At 46.3% G+C, this 13,971-nt stretch overlaps 1 pseudogene; it reads left to right on the forward strand.

Annotated features, from left to right (window-relative positions):
- Window positions 1-2,245: 2,245 nt before the first annotated feature.
- Window positions 2,246-13,084, forward strand: LOC136513923 (NAC domain-containing protein 10-like; annotated as a pseudogene).
- The last annotated feature ends 887 nt before the right edge of the window (window positions 13,085-13,971 follow it).

The raw sequence follows: 13,971 nt of genomic DNA on the forward strand, positions 1-13,971 counted from the left end.
GGCCACGGAAGAGCTCTGATTCTACGAGGAAGGGAACATGGTCTTCCACGACCGTTGCCGCTCTCCCTCGTAGAATCAAAGCTCCTCCTTGACGTCCGTTACCGCTCGGCAGAGAACATGCTCGCCGAGCTGAACACGGTCCACAAGTTCAACTAGTACGGATTTGCTATAATTTTCTAAGTTTATATTTATATATACTTTAACCTTCTTTCATGTAAATATGCAAGCTTGAAGTGATTTTGAGCTCAAATTGCTTACAAATGAAAAAAACCATAATAAAGAACCATATATATATAGTGAACAAAATGACATAAGACAATGGTGAAAAATGAGAGTATGAGATTGGTAACCTTTACAACTGAAGAATCGACAGAGGAATCGAAGAAATCGACGAAAGAATCGAAGAATGGATGGAGGAACAATGGAGGGAGGGAGGAAGCAAGAACACTAGTGCAGTGAGCTTCAAAATGTGCTGAGCTCGGGCTCGGGGAGGAAGAAGGAGACGACCGATATATAAAGGGGGAACATTTAGTCCCGGTTGGTGACTCCAACCGGGACTAAAGGTAACTTTCCAACCCCGGGCGCAGCCACGGCCCGGGAGTAGACCTTTACTACCGGTTGGAGCCACCAACCGGGAGTAAAAGTATACCTTTAGTCCCGGTTGGAGCCACCAACCGGGACTAAAGGTATTTCTAGTCCCGGGCGCAAAAAATTCCGGGACTAGAGCCCATTTTGATCGAGGATCAAAGGTCTGTTCTCTACTAGTGTAAGCTTCCTTTCGCCCCCGCCGCCGACACTGCTCAACGGTTGTCTAGCACCGCCCGCTCGGTGGCGCCAACGCCACCAAGCTCGTCGCCAGTCGAACCGTCTCCGCCGCCTGTCCGGTCGCCGTCCCGGGGCCCCTCCCTTTCTAAGGCCACCAGGTGTTGGTGGTGGCAGCGTGTGAGGCCCACGGCGGCGCGCTTGCGGTCACGTCTGAAGGGACGGACGCCCGCGTTGTATCATCATCGATATGCTAGCGAAGCTAAATGTATTTATTGGGTCAACCGACCCCTATAATTTTGGCAAATCCTATATGGATTAACTGTTTGCTAGTACATTTTGTGTGATGATCAATCGATCGTAGCTAACCCAGTGATTTCATGCTTGGCTTCGCCCCTGTTATATGCATAAAACCGTCCACATTAAATGTCATGGCGGCAAATACGCTACACGACATACATGGGACTATATAGACGCACGCATTTGACAAGTCAATGCATATATTTGCATGTTCTACAACTTGTTGGATCAAAGCCATACAACTGCACTACTTGTTGTATGGGTGGGTGTAATTTAACCCGTTGAGCTATGCTTACATTGTGTTTGGTTACTGTGCTAAAGTTTAGCTCTTATCACATCAGATGTTTGGACACATGCATGGAGTATTAAATATAGACTAATTACGAAACTAAATGCACAGATTGAGACTAATTTACGAGATGAATTTTTTAAGCCTAATTAGTCTATGATTTGACAATGTGGTGCTACAGTAAACATATGCTAACGATAGCTTAATTATGCTTAATTAATTCGTCTCACGGAGTACCGACGGAATCTGTAATTTGTTTTTTATTAGTATGCGAATACCTCATGCGACAACTCATGTGATATCTGATGTGACATCTCTTAAACTTTAGGCCCCGTTTAGATCCAAAATTTTTTGGATGTTGGCTACTGTAGCACGTTCGTTTGTATTTGGTAATTAGTGTCTAATTATAGACTAATTAGGTTCAAAAGTTTCGTCTCGTGATTTCTCACCCAACTGTGTAATTAGTTTTTTTTCCGTCTACATTTAGTACTCCATGCATGTGCCACAAGATTCGATGTGACAGGTACTGCGCAAAATTTTTTGGAATCTAAACGGGGTCTTAGTCTGCATCCAAATACCCCTTAGTTTACTGTTAAATTATTTTATTGTTAGAGGGAGAATAACGCTTGAAAAATTCCAACCCAGGGTGGTAGAGCCGTCGTCGCGTGGTCTATAACCGCGTTTGACAGGTGGTTGAGGCAGGATCACGTTTGCTGACATAAGAGCTTATTTCAGCGGCCGTCGCTTCCCGAGAAAGATTGGACCAGGCTCTTTTCTCGTGTCCTGCCGGTGGACCCCAGCCCCCAGAGGCTATACTTTTTCTTTTCTGTTCCTCCTCCTCGTCGGTCCCATCCCATCAGATGCGGTGATAGCGAGAGCAATGATCCCCGAAGCTCCGCGGTGGCTTGGGTAGCAAGGAAGCGGCGGCGGCACACAAAAGCCCGCACGGGATCCTTCCCGTTCATACAACTCACCCCCTCCGCCTGGTCTCGATCTTCTCCTCTCTGCTGCTTGGGGTGGTACGGTGTTCTCCACTGCTTTTGTTCCTCTCCTCCCCCTGCTCGGCCGGCAACTGCAGCGACCATCCGAGCTGCATCGTGACCACGGACCACCGCCGCCGACACCTTGTGAGCTCCTTTTCCGTTTTTTCGCGTTGTCTCTCTCGATCTCGTGCGTTTCTCAGAGCCTGTTTAGTTCTCTTTCATTTTGCAAAATTTTTTAAGATTTTCCATCACATCGAATCTTTTGACGCATGCATGAAGCATTAAATATAAATAAAAAATAAAACTAATTACACAGTTTAGACGAAATTCACGAGACGAATCTTTTAAGTCTAATTAGACTATGATTGGACACTAATTGTCAAATAACAACGAAAGTACTACAGTACCATTTCACCGAAAATTTCACCAGCTAAACACTACCTCAGTTTTGCTTACTGCGACCGTCAGATCTATGATCTGAATGTCCCGCTGGGCAGCGTTGTGCATGATTTGGGTTTGCAGTAGCTCTGAATCTCAGCCACAGCGACCTTGTCTGCCTGCGGGTTCTCGATTTATTAATTACCTCGTTGTCTACCCCCACTCCCCACTGTTTGGATGCTTGCGTTCACCCATTTCGGCTCGCTCCTTGCAGTGGTAACTACTAAGAGAAACTCGTGATCCGTGGGTGGAATAATCTGCGTGTTCAAAATAGAAATCAGATGACGCCATGAGTAGTGTCCATATATATGATATATGCGTCTTTTCCCCAGTGTACTGATGGCATTTTAGCTTTGGTGAGGCTACTACTGTTTAACTGTATAATCAGGAGGCCAATATTCTTTAGTCTCCTGTTTTAAAGTTGAAGGAAATCCAGAGCCACCTACCTGTAAATTCTTATTTCAATCTTGTCGTCATCAGTCCTTTCTTGTGCTTAGTTATTATATTTGCAATATTTGGAAAGTTTAGGCTCCTCCAAAGTACAAATTCTTCTGGTTGCTTGCAATTTAATACCGCATAGGAACATCTGATAGGCCATGTTTAGTTGCTCCTAACTCCTAACTTTGACACTATACAAAAAGAAGATTCCCCATCACATCAAACTTGTGGTACATGCATGGAGTACTAAATGTATACGAAATCAAAAACTAATTGCATAGTTAGGTTATACTTTGCGAGACGAACGTTTTGAGCCTAATTAGTCAACGACTGAACAATTATTACCAAATACGAACGAATGCTACAGTAGCTACAGTGCGCGCAGTGCACCCGCGCGGCGCCAGGATTCGGCCAACTAAACGTGACCATAGACTCAAAAAAGCCCGTGGATGGCCAAACATTGGTGTTTGGCCCCTTTGCTAGCAAAGCCTGGAATTGGGCATCCACTTTTAAATACTGCTGCTTCACTAGGCGTATCTGGAATTGGTCTGTTAATTTGGTTGGGTAATCCGAAGCTCTGATCACATGCTTGGTCAGGGAGCCATACAGTGCCAGTTTGGTGGGAATGCATCGACTGCATCCCATAAATCTCAAGACAAGACAGTGATCGCACTCTAGCATTATAATCTTGGGTTGCTGGGAAGTGTGGAAAGATAGAATGCTAACCCCAGGATCTTCGGCACGGGTGAGCCGACCACTCACCAACGTTGCCGACCACGACTAGTGTTGTCTGATCACACACTCTGGCTAGAGGTAGAAGAAGAGAGAGAATAGAGCACATACACACAGCACAAGCACCAGCATTGGCTGGAGCTCTGCAGATGAGATGGCAAAACTGAACTCAGTCTCTTTACTGAGTTGCAGTGACAAACTATATATATAATTCTACCCATCTAATCCTAGTACACAGACATGTCAGGCCGCCATGCTGCTATAGCGACTAGATGTGACAGCAAGGCTGACTTTTCGCCTGCCCCTGTTGTGGCTACAGTGCGGCAGGAGAGCCGTTCGGCGCCTGCCCCTGCTGTGGCTACAGTACCACAGCAGGGAGCCTTTTCGGCGTCGCCTTCCCTTGCCGCGCGTTTACACTAGGGAGCAGCAGATTACTTAAGAAACAAATGCGGGGATTTTCTAGTGCAAAGAGGCATCAAATCATCAAATTTTACAGAAGATCAAAGATAAGGCTTCACTTTGGTTGTTTGGTCTTGGACGGGAGCAGATCAGCAAAACACTGGAGTGCTCGGCACCCCGGCTGCAGTGCTCGGCACTACCCCTGGACCGCTCGTCACCACTACTAGAGTGGTCGGCACCCCTGCAGGAGTGCTCAGCCCCAGTCTTGTAGTGGTCGGCACCACTGCAAGACCTCTTGGCTCCACTACGAGAGTGTTCGGCATCCGTCCTGGAGTGGTCGACACCACTGCAGGACCGCTTGGCACCACTCCTGGAGTGCTCGGCACCCCTCCCGGCGTGCTCGGCTCTGTTGCTGGAGTGGTCTGCACCTCCTCTCCAGCTTCTCCACCACCGTGGATGACCAAGTGCTCGACGACGAAGGTGCTGGTGAAGCCACCAGCTTCCCCCATGCTCGGACTGTTCCAGTGCCAGGCCGCCTTCTCGTCGAACACGACGTCGCACGAGACAACCACCTTGCCTCCGCATGGGTCATAGAGCCAGTACGCCTTGGTACCATCCGCATATCCTAGGAGCACCATCGGTGTGCTCCTGTCCTCTAGCTTGGTGAGGACCGGCTTCGTCTTCCTGACGTGGCCGGTGTAGCCGAATGTCCGGAGGAAGGACACGCTCGGCTTGCGCCCATACCAAGCTTCGAACGGCATCACGCCCTTCAAGGCCTTTGTGGGCGCGCGGTTGAGGATGAACACCACCGTGGTCATCGCCTCACCCCAGAACCTTGCCGGCATGCCCTTTGCCTTCATCATGGATCGAGCCATGCCGACCACCGCCTAGTTCTGCTGCTCCACCACGCCATTCTGTTGTAGCGAGTACGGCGCGGTGTGGTGACGCACCACACCTTGATCTACACAGTACGCAACGAACTCCACCAAAGTGAATTCGCCGCTGCAATCAGTTCTCAGCACGCATAGCTTCTTGTCGCTCTTCGTCTGCGCGTTTTGAACTTCTTGATCGCCGCTGCCACCTCATCCCTTGCTCGTCAGGAGTTGCAGCCACATATAGCGACTGCAATCATCCACGAGCAGGAGGAAGTACCGTCGACCACTGTTTGTGGCTAGCGTGATTGGCCCGCAGAGATCGCCGTGGACGAGCTCGAGAGTGTCCACCACGTGATACTTGGCCGCCTTTGGGAATGACAGCCTCCTCTGCTTCTCGGCCAGGCAGCTGTCACATAGCTCGCCTCCGTGCTTGATGTGGGGCAGCCCTTGGACCATCTTCTCTAGCCGACCAAGCGCGTCGAAGCTGAGATGGCCGAACCGGGCATGCCACAGCCATGGCTCCTCCGTGTGCCGTGCTGCCAGGCACACCGGTTGCTACCTTCAAGTCGAGCAGGTACAGCCGGTTCTGGGACCTCTTGACCTTGGCAAGAAGGCGCTGCTCTCGATCCCTGATCCTGAGGACGCCGTCCTTAATCAGTACCTCGCTACCGCGCTCATCTAGCTGGCCAATGTTGATGATGCTTGAATACATCTGCGGGATGTAATATACATCCGTTAGCGCGTGGTGCTCGCCATTCTGGCACCTGAAGATGATGGTGCCGCGCCCTCGGATCGCCACCCTTGAGCCATCACCGAACTTCACCATGCCGGTCACGTCGTCATCGAGCTCGGAGAAGGTTGCCTTGGAGCCCATCATGTGGTTGCTGGCACCAGAGTCTAGGTACCACCGCTGCTCCTGCTCGCCACCCACATGTCTGAGGTGGACTTGGGCGTATGGTTTGTCGAGGTAGACATCTTTTAGAGCCTTCCTAGGCCCTTTCACCGCCATCACCTCTCCCTTCTCCTTGGCCTTAACGTCGTACAGTGCACAGAACATCACCCTCAAGAGAGTGGCCTCATCATCATCATCAGCCTATGCCAGATGAGCCTCATCCTTCTTCTCATGCTTACGATTTGGGCACTCCTTTGCCCAATGGCCCATCTTTCCGCAACATCGGTAGGCGTTGGGGTCGACCTTCTTTGTCTTCTTCGAAGAAGCCTTGCTGCGGTACTTGCCATTGCCACTGCGGCTGAAGGAGGCTACCCCGAAGTTCCTCTGGGCAACCCACTCCTTCTCTATCAGCAGCAGCTTGCCGCTGTCCTTCGTTGCTGTGGCCTGCTCCATGCGCTCGTCCACCGCTCGCAGATGACCTGTCACATCCTCAATGGTGAGGATGGACAAGTCTAACATCGTCTCTATAGAGAGAGCAATCTGGATGTACTTCATTGGCATGGAGTGGAGGTACTTGGAGACCGCCTCTTCTTTATCGATGGTGACGCCGTGGCTCCTCAGCTTGCTGATGAGCGTTTGCAGGCGGAGGGAGAAGTCCTCCACCGATTCATCATCCTTGAACTTGAGGTTGGCATACTCCTGCTTCAGGAGCTGGGCCGTCGTCTTCTTTGCGTGGTCGGAACCAACGTGCATCGCCGCAATGGCCTCCCACGCCTCATTAGCAGAGCTCTTCGCCCCCAACGACTCTCTGTACTCTGCTGGCACAACAGCGAGGATAGCCTCCAATGCTGACATATCGTCTTCTTCGTTGTTGGTGCCCTTGTCAATAGCATTCCAGATCCATCGGGCTCTGAGCTTGACCATCATGGTCACCGCCCGCTAGCCATAGTTGGTGCGATTCAAGCGTCGGCCAACTGGTGCCGCTGACCTCCTGCACCGTACGCACAATGACCTCCTATCGTGGCTGGGCAGCCATAGCAGCGCCGCTGCTAGTCACCCATCTCCAAACCGTCCATCATCAGCCAGCGGTTAGTCCAACGACGATGCTTGTACGGCTCTGATACCACTTGTTAGCCCTTGGATCTTCGGCACGGGTGAGCCGACCACTCACCAACGTTGCCGACCACACACTCTGGCTAGAGGTAGAAGAAGAGAGGGAGAATAAGGCACACACACAGCACAAGTACCAGCGTTGGCCGGAGCTCTGCAGAGGAGATGGCAAAACTGAACTCACTTTCTTTACTGAGTTGCAGTGGCAAACTATATATACAACTCTACCCATCTAATCCTAGTACACAGACATGTCAGGCCGTAATGCTGCTATAGTGGCTAGATGTGACAGCAGGGCTGACTTTGGTGCCTGCCCCCACTGTGGCTACAGTGTGGCAGGAGAGCCGTTCGACGCCTGCCCTGCTGTGGCTACAGTACCACAGCAGGAAGCCTTTTCGGCACCGTCTTCTCTTGCCGTACGTTTATACCAGGGAGCAGCAGATTACTTAAGAAAGAAATGCGGGGATTTTCTAGTGTAAAGAGGCATCAAATCATCAAATTTTACAGAAGATCAAAGATATGGCTTCACTTTGATAGTTTGGTCTAGGACGGGAGCAGATCAGCAGAACACTTATCTGGGCTCATCCAATGTTTTTGACAATTGTTTTTCTCTCTGATGGTCAGGGCTATGGATTATAGTCCTTGCGGACTAGGACAGCATCTTTCTAAAGGCGTCATGCTAGCTTCTTTCATTTTAATACAACATGCAGCTCTTCTTCCGTTTTTTTTTAATTTACGATCTACTGTGCATAAATGCGTGAATCCAACATTAATAGGGGGTACTCAAACGCCATGAGCAGCAGCAACAGCACCTCCGACCTCAGCGACGAGAAGCTTAAGGACCAACGACGCTCGACTCTAGCTTCACGGCGCTGCCCTATTTGCGACCATGAGCTCGACTGCAATCCGGTATGCTAGATTACTAGTTTGCAGTAACAATGATCCTTTTGTTTTCCCTAAATTCTCATATGCTGCTATTGCAGGACATGGTTGGGTTTCCAGCCGGTGTCAAGTTTGATCCGTCGGACCAGGAGCTCATAGAGCACCTGGAGTCCAAGGTGAAGGAAGGCGGCTCCAGAGCACACCCCCTCATTGGTGATTTTATACCCACACTTCAAGGAAACGATGGCATTTGCTACACCCATCCTGAGAATCTCCCAGGTGTGAGATTATACTCCCCTTCAGCCTAGCCCTCAATATGCACGCACTGCCACCATCATGCATGTATGTTTTATCAGCTACTACTTATTTAGAATGTATGATCTGACAAAATTCATTTAATTTTAGAAAGTGAGCCTAGCTCGTCTAGTTAGGTGAGAGGTGTGGTAAAACACCTAATCACTTAGGTCCTCTCTTGGCTTGAATTTATGTGCTTATTCTCTTAATAAAAAGAACACAGTTAACGCATGCATGACCGTGCTATTAGCATACCGCACACACACTTCTCCACTGAGCGCCCCGGCCTCCCCCGGGCTCCGACGACGAAATGCCACATCTCGCCTGGCTCTAGCGATGAAATGTCACCTCCTCTGCCACTCACAACCGCACCCTAATCACAATATCCATCTCCTCGCTCTCAAGCCAACAACCCTGCCGCTAGCACTGGCCCAACCGGCATCTCCCACCACCCGATGTGCGGCACCCCTACCTCCCCTCTCCCATTGTCACCATTGCCGGTCCGTCGGCCTCCCCAATCTTTCCTTTATAGCCGAAGAACAAAGAAATCCCCAACTCCAAACTCGAAACCCATAAACCCTAAACACTAACCTAGTTCGGGGTCGCCAGAGATCTAGTCAACTTGTTGAACGAGGTTCAACATCGCTGGATTTGCTCGATTTGTCAGAGGAGAGCCTATGGCAGCCATGGATTGAGGGAGAGAAAGAGACAGGAGAGGAAGGCAGAGATCGTTGGAAGACGGTGGCCGTGTGGGTGAGGATAAAGCCGAGTCATGTGGCCGAGCTAGGCCCATGTGCGTGCGTGGTGATCCCCATCCTGCGTGCAATGTAAAGACTTTACCTAATAAAAAACTGTCTAGTTCCTCATAGATTGGATCTGTTTTTTGAATTTATCTAGTTTTTGTTGCAGTTGAGTTCTATTTCACAAAGAATTTCTGTTGACATCAATCTGAATCTAGATCTGTAATGTGTCCATATACTCTTGTTGATCACTTGAACTTGGTGTGCTCATCTACCATCTTTTAACGGATTTGATATTATCCACCTACAGATGTCCATGGGATGTTTGCAAATACATTCTTCATCTATATGCAAAATTGGCGCTGAACACACACTTTGTTCACGTCTCCCTCATGATGGGAAGATGCTTCAGAAGTTTCCAAAATATAGATAGCTATAGCGGTAGGCTACCTTTTGTTTCTTCCGCTGGGGTTAAATTTCTACACTTAATTTGCTATTTATAGTGGTTAAATATGTGAATAAACATGAACGTGTAGCCATAATTGACACTAATCACCAGACCTTACATATTAGTATGAGACAACAATTTAACTGATACGCATCTCAACTTGTTACTTGTATATATGCCATGACTGCACAAACTCTTGTGCTTATACCAAGTTAATTGATTATCACTAGGTGTGACAAGAGATGGCGTCAGCAAGCACTTCTTCCACAGACCATCCAAAGCCTACACCTCTGGTACAAGGAAGAGGAGAAAGATCCAGTCAAAACGCGGCGACGATGTTGGCGAGGCGCGGTGGCATAAGACCGGCAAGACACGTCCAGTAATCGTTGGTGGTCGGCAGAAGGGGTGCAAGAAGATCCTGGTGCTGTACAGTAACTATGGAAAGAGAGGGAACAAGCCGGAGAAGACCAACTGGGTGATGCACCAATACCACCTCGGCAGGGATGAGGAGAAGGACGGGGAGCTGGTCGTCTCTAAGGTCTTCTACCAGCAGACGCAGCTGCGTTCTACCGCGACAATGATGGAACAGGACGATGATGAAAAGGTAGAAGTGACCTCAGAGGCCATGAAAGATATGCTCCCTGGGTGTGGTGCGGAAGCCGCTGAAGCTACGGACACCATGATACAACTGCAGCAGCACCAACAGCAGAGGCAGGCTGATGGCCACAGCAGACTTACTTCTGCCAAGATGTCCCGTGAGGTAATTTGTTACTAGTTGTTCCCTTCATTCTGGATCAAGACTCAGGAGTTTTAGGCTTTTTGCATTATATTGAACAAAATTAGCAAAATATTAGTTAGGTTGGAATGCATTTGAATATGCAAGCTTTGTCTTTTAATTATGCAAGCTTGCAACTTGCAAGCTACTAGTCCATTCTCGTACAGTATATATCTATAGGTAATCACGAAATAACCCTTTCCTTTCATCACACAAGCATCTTTTCACCTTTCTTTTTTATAAAAAATAAATACAATATGTTTTAATAGTGAAAATATTACATGGAGAACAATCAATAGGTAATTGGTGTATGTTCAACTTTGAAGAGAGCGAATACACACATAATAAAGCAAGCGAAGAACAAAACACTAAGGCAAACTTCTGGATAAAACTGCATCCGCCCACCACAAAAGCAATGATTATACCAATGATCTCCTTTTATCCAATTAAACTAGTTAATGTGTCAGCAACTCTATTCCTTTATGCACACGACGAAGAGTTTTTCAAGGAAATGTATAATAATCTTATCCATACCATTCATGTTTTGATGCAGGTTGGTGTAGGCAACCCATTAGCAGGTGATCAAGGACAGCTGCATGATGAAACCCACTACATACCATCACAACATAAAGTCCGATCAGTGCTCGTGAAACCAGTGCACACCATGTCTTTTGTTGAAAGCACACTCTTGAACACAGAATCAACCAAAGTATCACCTGCAGTGCAACATCACTCAGCCCTCCTGAACAATGGTGAAAAACAAGAGGTGCTGTTCAGTCTATTATGGACCATTTTGCTGAAAATACTACTATTGCACAAAGATGCGGTAGAGATCATCTGCTCTATATATATATATACACACACACACACACACACACACACACACACGCACACACACACACACACACACTCAAAAGGAAATGTCTTGTTATATTATTTCTGCATGTTGGTCATTTACTGATGCAGTCCATTTTCTTTGTAATATAGTATATGACATATATTTCAACTTGAACTATGAAACAGGATCAGGCAGCAGCAGAAGAAAGTTCACTGCAGAAGGCCTTGTAGTTCGCAAGAAGCCATGATAGCGTGCCAAACAACAAGCACAGAAGAAGTAAGATTTCTGTACTACCTTGATACTGCTACATAGTCTATGGCATGATTAGATTAAAGTAACCTTGGGCATACCTCTCGTGCTGTATTTGCTTATCGTTTTATGCCGACATCATGAAATAAGCCTTCAACATGACTCTATTTTCACCCCATTTTCGCTTCACTATTATTTCGGTGATGATTTATATGCCTTTAATTTGTTATAGCATGCATATCTAAACAAAAGACTATCCAACTAGCCTTTACACGTTTTGCAGTACTAGGGCCTAAACTCCAGTGTAAATGCAAGACCTGACTTTCTTTAATTTCAAAAGCACATCAGCATGGACAGATGCATGAACCTTTATATGTCCCTTATCATGTCATGGCATTGCTCTTCTTTTACTCGTATATTGTATCTAATGTAGTTCTTGAAAATAGATGCAATAAAATTGGTATGGGTCATATTTCCATGCTATAGACTAAATGTTTCAAGTTTATTCTCACTAATTAATATAATCTTGAGATATTGAATTGAGCAGAAAGATATTTATCTTTTCATATTTTCGCTGTTCATGTTGTTCCTGTAATAGGAACAAAGGAAATGAAACATGCATTTCCATTTCATTTGATGGGAAATCATTTTCTACTTGTGATGCAAAATACAGATAAGAAGCATACCCTGCATGTTGCTGCGGGACTTCCTTAAAATTCGTTGCATGTATATATGAGTTTGACCCTATATGTTCTTGCATTTATTCTTATCAAAATTGAGTATATCAATGAAAGAGTTCATTAAAAAACCAAGAATTAGATCAAATTATAAGATGATGGAATCGCAAAACAAATAACATGCATGCCTTGTATATTTCTTATATATTGGAAATGGTAATTACACCTAGTGGATGTGATGTGGATGGCTTGCATTAATTGGTTGAAAATTAGTGAGCTGACATGGCATTAGTGGGTGATGATGTCGATAGTTAGTGAGGAATGATGTGGATGGCTTGCATGTTGTGATAGAACTTGTAGTGGGGTTTAAAGATATAGATATAGATATAGATATAGATATAGATATAGATATAGATATAGATATATGGATATAGATATAGATATAGATATAGATATAGATATAGATAATAGGAAACAATTTGCAAAATATATTTTGGTCAGTCATGTAGCAATAAGTTTTCCATATATACACTAAATAAAGGGAGAAGCAACAATCATACAAGTTACTTTTCTTACTTTGATGATTTCAACATTGTCAATGTCATTTGATTTTAGATGTGTACATTGTTTTGGCCTGTTCCTGTTATGTAGGATGTGCAGGAAGCTTCAACTCAGCCCAAGGAGATACAACGGCCTTATGAACACTGGCCTCCTGATCACCACCAAGATGGATAGCACTGCTAGCTGTACCATCAAATCAAGCTGTTAAGTCGTCAATCAATCCTAGGAGCATCAAATCAATACTGCATTACTGCCTGGTGCTTCCTGCTCTACCACAAGGTTTTTGGTAGAGCTAGAATTTTTAGGTTATGAGCATTGGTGACATTTGAGATGAATCTCTACTACTAGCTAAGTAATATATATACATGTAATTGTTCGGGATATAATAAATGTCTTGTCATATTATAAGTTTAATATTATGGGGGAAAACTTGATTTTGACTAGTTATTTCTCTTTCTTTTTTGAAGAAATTCGACTACCCATCAATGTGCAGACTACGTATAGACCAGTAATATTCTTAGTAATAGTTCTAGCCAGATTGCAATATAATCCTTGGACTTTTACTAGCAATTATGTACATGCAACTGCCAATATATCTTCGAATCGGACTCTATATCATTACTGAATGTAAGCTGTCAAGGTTGTTAGGATCAAGATCCTAGGAAGTATTGTGTCGATGCCATACCCCCGGTACCCCGACTTTCATATTGCCGACTACCTACTCCAGATCAGATACGACACAAAGGACCACGACAACCCTATTCAAGGAAAGATATCTCCGGATTACTCCAAGACTCCGACTAGGGCACGACTTCTTAGCTTCGAGGGCAAGTTGATCTCGGATATAAATAGCTAGCAATATCCCCTATTGTAATCATCGACTCTCTCATAGGCATAGCTATATTATAATCGCAATTTCGCCGAATACAAGCAATACAAGAGTAGCAACTGGATGTACGGCTTTTACTCACTTCCCGGGGGCCCGAACCAGTATAAATTTCATCTCCATCTGTGATTGTTCTTCGCACCAAGCGGGGTTCCCCAAGAACCAAATATTTACCGATAAAAACACCGACAGAGGCGCGTCCAGGTAGGGGAATCTTGCGCGAAGACCGATCATGACAATCATCAACAACGTTTGGTACGCAAAACCAATGTGCTCTGACGTCGCTGCGGCACCACCTGTTGTCATGGGAGATCTCACCAAGGACTCCCAGATCAAAGCTTTTCTCCTGCGACATGCCGTTGGCCATCTACTTCGGTAAATTGGTTTTTGAGCACACCAGAGA

The sequence above is a fragment of the Miscanthus floridulus genome, chromosome 16 (assembly GCF_019320115.1).
Source record: "Miscanthus floridulus cultivar M001 chromosome 16, ASM1932011v1, whole genome shotgun sequence".
Taxonomy (NCBI): domain Eukaryota; kingdom Viridiplantae; phylum Streptophyta; class Magnoliopsida; order Poales; family Poaceae; genus Miscanthus; species Miscanthus floridulus.